We start from the raw sequence: 6,970 nt of genomic DNA, 5'->3' as shown, positions 1-6,970 counted from the left end.
CTGAATAGCTTTTACTTTAAAATCATAACAGTAAGGAAATTCGGCTCATTCTCCAAAATATACAAGTAAATATTGATATATTCTAAGCAAAAATAAACTTTTATTTTAATATTTCTCAAAATATGTTAATTTTGTTCCTACATTTCATGTTCTAGTGGCCTGAGACACGTTAATGGCCTGGCGATTTTTTAATAACTTTAAAATTTTTTAACCATTTTTTGTCTTTTATATCTTATTAGAGCGATAATTACGTACACATTTCGATTCTTTTAAATCAAATTGCAAAAGTAATTATTTAAAGGCAAAATTTTTACAAAAACTGTAAAAATGCATTTTTTTCCCTTGTAAATGCACTTCAAAACTAAATCGCTAAGTCGGCACAGGTTGCCCTTCTTAGAACAAGCTAAACATTTTTTTGGTGGTATTTTATGTCATTACACAAGTTTTCAGGGGGTACCGTCTCAACATTTCCAAAAATTTAATTCTAAGAGACACTCTAATACATATGTTATGTTTTCGTTCACTTTTTAAATAGAAATTTAAAATTCCTGTTAGAAATCTTGACATTTTTAATTTTCCGATTTTTTTGACGATTTTTAAAATTCGAAATGACGATATTTGTCATTTTTATCGGGATATTGACGATTTTTTCCCAAATTCATCTGGCAGCCCTGATCATAGCTCTTATGTTGATTATTTGCACATAAATTGTTTGACAACAAAGCACAATCAAGTAAAAAAATATCAAAAACCAGTTTTTAGCTTACAAAAACAACAAAAAAACATATACACACTTTGGATATCAAAAACCTGTTTTTAGCTAGAAAAAACAAAAAACACACACACTTTCGATCATGGCGTAATGATTATAAGGTGTATGCGTTACGGCAACAAATACAACAATACAAAAACAAATAACTTTTATAGTGTCAAAAACAACTGACATAATGTATACAAACTACAGCAAAAAAAAATTTTGACAAGATTGAAGTTGTAAACAAACTCGAGCAAAAAAATAATCAGCTGTGTGATTAATGTCACCTTGTATATCATTACACCATGCTTTCGATGGTAAAAACAGCAAACATATGTATGTATCAGTGTTGCCAATTTGACGCTTTTCGGGTATTTTCGTTACCCTTTTATTTTTTCCGAATACCCTTTTTTAAAAAAAGGTATTTTTTGACGCTTTTTCCATATTTTGTGGCGCTTTTGGTGCTTTTTGTTAAAACCATGTGATTTTGTAACAAATCAAACTTATAAAAGATCTGAGGGCTAATTACCGCAGTCGAACACGATCGAATACATATTCGAACTTTCGTTTTTTAATTTTTGGTATTCTTTTATTTGATATGGAATAAAATGTGTAGAAAATTATGATTGCGTTCGAAATTTTTTTTCGATTACGAGTGGGACAATTTGCGCCCTGAGTATTTTATTAAAATCGTTTTGATGATGATTATAAAAAACATGTATTTGAAAATGAAATTGTTTTTCTATAAAAAGTTATCCTAATTTTTATTTTTAATGAATAATTATTTTATTTTAAGATTTTGTTTACTTTGTTTAATAATAAAATAAACAATTTAATTACAAATTTAAACCTGCTTTTTATATATAAAGTTTTTTGCTTTTTATCCTTGTTTTGAGTGCCAATTTTATTACCCTTTTTACCCGTTTTTAATGTGTTATTTGCTAAGCGAAAAAATAAATTTTCAAAATTTTTTTTGTTAAAATTATACTTTTTTCTCTTCGCGTTTTTACTCTTTTTTTCGTAATTTTTTTTACCCTTTTTAACCGTTTTTACTATACACTTGACGCTTTTCTTAATTTCTAAAATGGCAACACTGGTATGTATTAATGCGTGTGGATTTTTGCTCTCTTCAGTTCTCTAAGTGTGAACACAAACCAACAACCAAAGTAAATTAATAAAGTAGACTCAGTAGAACAGCTGACTATTTTTTTTTACTTTGGTCTGAACTGTCAATTCACTTGTGGTTGTTGTGGCGAAAAATACAACAAGCACAAAAGCAAAAACAACAACAGGCAACTTTGACAGCTCAGACCTTAAACCAAAAACAAAATTGCTTGTGGTTTTTGTAAATGTTGTATTTGTTGTAGTACTGTCGCTACTTTATTAATTTACTTTGCCAACAACAAAATGTTGTATTGACTAGACTTTTGTCAGGATGGATAAATATTTATTGTTTATGGTCAAAATAGTGAACGACACGCACGTACTTGCAAGCTAACCAGTTCGGGAGTTATGGGCGGGGATCTTGTTACTATTTAGAGACCTAGTGTTCAATATCAAAAAAATTACGTGCGCTTTTAATGCCCTTATCAGGCCAACAAGAATATTATCATAAACTTTTATTTACATTGTCTAGTTTCTAATACAGCTAGATGTTGTTAGCTGTAGCCAACTATCCCTCCCATCCATGGTTTTTTTTATGGGCTATCAATTTAAAAAAAACCCCTAACACACCCTTTCCTTACTTACGACACTGAAGTTTTACATAAAAAAAATCACAACTTATTTCATCTTCATTATTTCATATATTATAAAAAAAATGTATAGAAAGATCATAATTAAGAGAGTGAGTAATAGTATAATAACCTTACATGTTGTAAGTAAGTAAGAATTTGTCTTAAAACAAACTAATAACAACGAAATTTTTAAGCTTTGCTTTTGTAGTATGTCACTCTTAACTGAGCGATTGTTTAATTCTCTTATTTAAAATAAAGCATGTGATAAAGAGTTCTTTGTTATAGCTCGATCAAAACAAAATAGAAATATGTTTATAATTACGTATTCTACGAGTACATTAATGATAATTTATTTAAAGGCAGTGACATATAAATATATATTTAAAAAAAATGTTCAAAGGTTTGACTTACATACATGAGTTGATTCCAGGGATGCTGAAGGCCTTCTGCTTTCTCGAGGAATTGACGATGTGTGTAAAGTTATTAATTTTTCAGAAATGTTAAATATATTTATATGCTAGTGTTATATGTATATAAGTTTATGTTAACATACTTTAGCAAAATTGAATTTACTCTTAAATAAAAATTAGATGTATACGAATAGTCTTAAAACTAGGATATTTGTAAGGTAGGTATTATTAAATACTGGGATTAGTTTATAAATCGGAAGTTAGACATTTTACTGGATGGAAATAATAAGTAAATGTAGATCGGGATTATTGTTAATAAAATAGGATATAAAAAGTTAGATTTGATAAGTTTTAGGTGTATTACTAGTGTTATATAAAATATATGTAAATCATTTTCTTTAGGTTTTCATTAATTTTCAATATATGTTTTACATAATATTTTATACATTTTATTTTAAAATTTATATAGGAAATTATTTAGTTGTCACATTAGGTAGATTTAAGAATAAAATGTTATAATTTGTGTTAGATAATTGTTGTAATTTAGTATATAAATGTAATCTTATTTAGTTTAATTGGAACTATGTGTTTTAGTTAGATATCTTTAGTTGTAGTATAAGTTATTTTTTTTTATATTGGTAATATAGTTGTCAATTCTGTTAGTTGAAGTATAGCCGGGAAATAGAAGTTGGATTTATCGTCAAGAATATGGATTTGTGGTTGGTTCGAAGGTTGACTAGTTGTTGTTTGATGTGCATATATCAGTTGAATCTGGACAGTTTTGATGTAATTCCAGGGTGTAATCAAAATTATATCTCTCGAGTGATGAAGTTTGATGCTGATTGACCATGTGGTCCACACACCAAAATGTCAGAAAGAAAACTCACCCGAGAGATTGTTGTGGAGCTACACATGGAAAACCCAATAGCAATTAGATTGGATTCCTTAATTTATTAGAATAATCATACAATTACCTTATGTTTAAATATATAAGATGAACAAAAAAATTCGGGATGAAATGTTCGGTCCTATTCCTTATGGAAATTATTTGGACACACTTCCGAAATAAATGATCAAAACTTTCGCACATAAATTTGTATAATATAGAATCTTGGATACAAATTTCTTTAATTTAATTTTTCTCAAACCACGTTGATTTTTTTTTCTTTTCTCTGATTTTAGCGATATCAAAAGTTTGTGTGTCTTATTTGGTGTTAAAAATGTAAAAGACCTGTTCCATCGATCATTACGACAGATCACACCACTTATTGCGTTTTAAATTATCTTAATTTTGACTTAACTTCTTTTTAAAAAAAAATTGAGTAAAAGCTTTAAGAAGAGTACATATGAATTGCTACACATATAGCTATCTCAAAAACCATGTATGCGACATATACATGATAACACCGAAATATACATGATGATAAGTTAGTGAAAAGTAAGTGTAAAAGAGAATAGCTGAAAATTGTCAACGTTGTATTTAATAGTATTCAGTTATAATGTAATAAATACATTTGGTACACTTTTGTGTAAATGCATACTAAAGAAAAGTACCAAAATATGATTAGACATGCAAAAATTTATTTTTAAGTAAAATAAGTACTTTTGTTTAAAATTAAACAAATAGAGATGTTACAAAACGGGTTTTGTTGAACTGATTTTTCAGTAAAACAAAAGCTGAAGACATTATTTTTCTATCATATAAGTATTACGTTCGAATGTCCTTTGCATGAAATTTACCTATATTTTTGCCTGACATATCTTGCAGTTGGTAGTAACACGACCCAATTTTCGCTATTACCTTTGCCTTTTCAAATTGGTTCGCCAATTTACTATTGAAGTGATCTACTGCTTTGGATTGGGCAAAATTTCTCCTGTAAACGGTTTGGCCAATTTCATAGTTCACTGGGCGAGACCTAAGGTTGTAAGTTCTAATATTACGTTCGTATGACTTTCGAAGACTTTCTCTGGCTTTTTCCCTGAGTAATTCGAGTTTTTCATCACTTTTCAAATTTATACTAGGGTCTTTTAATATGCCAATTTTTCTCAACAGAGTATAGGATCTCCCATTGGTTAACATATTTTGTCCAAATAGAAGGTAATATGGAGAAAAACCTGTACTTGTATGAACTGCACTTCTAAGAGCACAACAAATTGCAGACAATTTGTCATCCCAGTCTTTCTGAGAAGGTTTAATGTAGGCTCTTACTGCGGCTAATACCGAACGATTAACCCGCTCGCTAGCATTCGCCTGTGGGGAATAAATAGCTGTTAAATTGTGAAAGACTCCATATGTTTTTAAAAATTCCTTGAAAATATTAGACTTGAACTGGACTCCATTATCTGTAGTCACAGATTCCGGCACACCGAATATATGAAATATACGTTTTTCTAAAAATTCAACAATCACATTAGCAGTAAATTTCCTAACTGGTTCTAAAAAACAAAATTTAGACAAATGGTCTAAAACTATAATTATGCCTATGTTTCCTGTCGAAGATCTTGGATAAGGACCTAATAAGTCCAAGTATAAACGTTGAAAAACACGCTCCGACGTGGCTTGTTGTCCCATAGGAGGTCTTAGACACTGGTTAGGGGCCTTTGTCTGTTTGCAGGTTTCACAAGATTTTACATAATCCGAGACTTGTTTCGCCATTTTTGGCCAGTAGAAAAACTGTTTCAGTCTACTTAACGTTTTGTTTAAGCCACCATGAGAACATAATGGATGATCGTGTGCCCTTTGTATAAGGTCTTGTGTCAGTGCGGATGGAATCCACAATTTCCACGATAATTGTTCTTGCAATTCCTGACCGGAAGCATGCTCACATCTTCTGTATACAAAACCATCAACTATCTTTATGTCGGGAAAACGATCCAAATTTGGTTTAAGTTTATTTATTAATAATAAATATTCATCTGATTTAAATTCATTAGACTCCAAATCTATTTCTAAAGAATTATCTATTTCTTCTATATTAAATATTGGCATTTTAATTTCATCATTATTCTCAGAATACATTCTCGACAATGTATCGGGCACAACGTTTTGGCTTCCGTTACGATGGCTAATTTTAAAATTAAAACCTTGTAGTTTTAAAGCCCACCGCGCCAGTCGTCCGTGTAAGTCGGTCTGCTTCATGAGCCATTTTAAAGATGCATGGTCAGTTATTATTTCGAATTCTTGGCCTTCCACGTATGCACGAAATTTCTTGACTGCCATGACTGCAGCAAGACATTCTTGTTCCGACACCGAATAATTGACCTGAGCAGTTGTCAGCTTATGGCTCATGAAAGCTATCGGTACTTCGTCCAGTTCATCTGTCCTCTGTGCGAGTACTGCCCCAATCCCATATTTACTAGCATCGCACTGTATTGAAAATGGGCGTGAAAAGTCCGGGTTATGCAACACCGGAGCTGAAGATAGTGCACTTTTGAGATCATTAAATGAATTTTTGGAGTCTTCGGACCAAATAAACTGTTTAGATTTCTTTAACATATCGGTCAGGGGAGCTGTTAAAGAAGCAAAATTGCGGACAAAACGTCTATACCACCCACATATCCCTAGAAACCTTCGTAATTGACGGACGGACGTTGGTAACGGAAAGTTCTGAATTGCATGTACTTTGTCCGGGTCTGTTGTGATAATTCCATTGCCGATTATATGGCCTAAATATTTAACAGATTTGAGTAAGAACTTACTTTTCTCGATATTTATCGTAAGACTCGCTTTCCTTATATGAAGAGCAACTTCATGTAGCAAAATAATGTGATCGTCAAATGTTTCTGTCATTAAAAGGAGATCATCTAAATATACAAATACCTGTGTACGTAAATGTGCCGGTATGACCTTATCCATGAGTCTGGACATCGTTTGTGGCGCGTTACATAAGCCAAAGGGCATGGTCACGAACTGGTATAAAGGACGTCCAGGCACAGTAAAGGCTGTCTTTTCCTTTGACCGTTCATCCAATGGAATCTGCCAGAAAGCATCCTTAAGGTCAAGACTCGTAATGAATCTGGCCTTAGGGAGTCTACTGAGTATTCCATCAATCAACGGCAAAGGATAAGCA

The sequence above is a fragment of the Calliphora vicina genome, chromosome 3 (genome assembly GCF_958450345.1).
Source record: "Calliphora vicina chromosome 3, idCalVici1.1, whole genome shotgun sequence".
Classification (NCBI taxonomy): domain Eukaryota; kingdom Metazoa; phylum Arthropoda; class Insecta; order Diptera; family Calliphoridae; genus Calliphora; species Calliphora vicina.
This window is presented reverse-complemented; position numbering follows the sequence as displayed.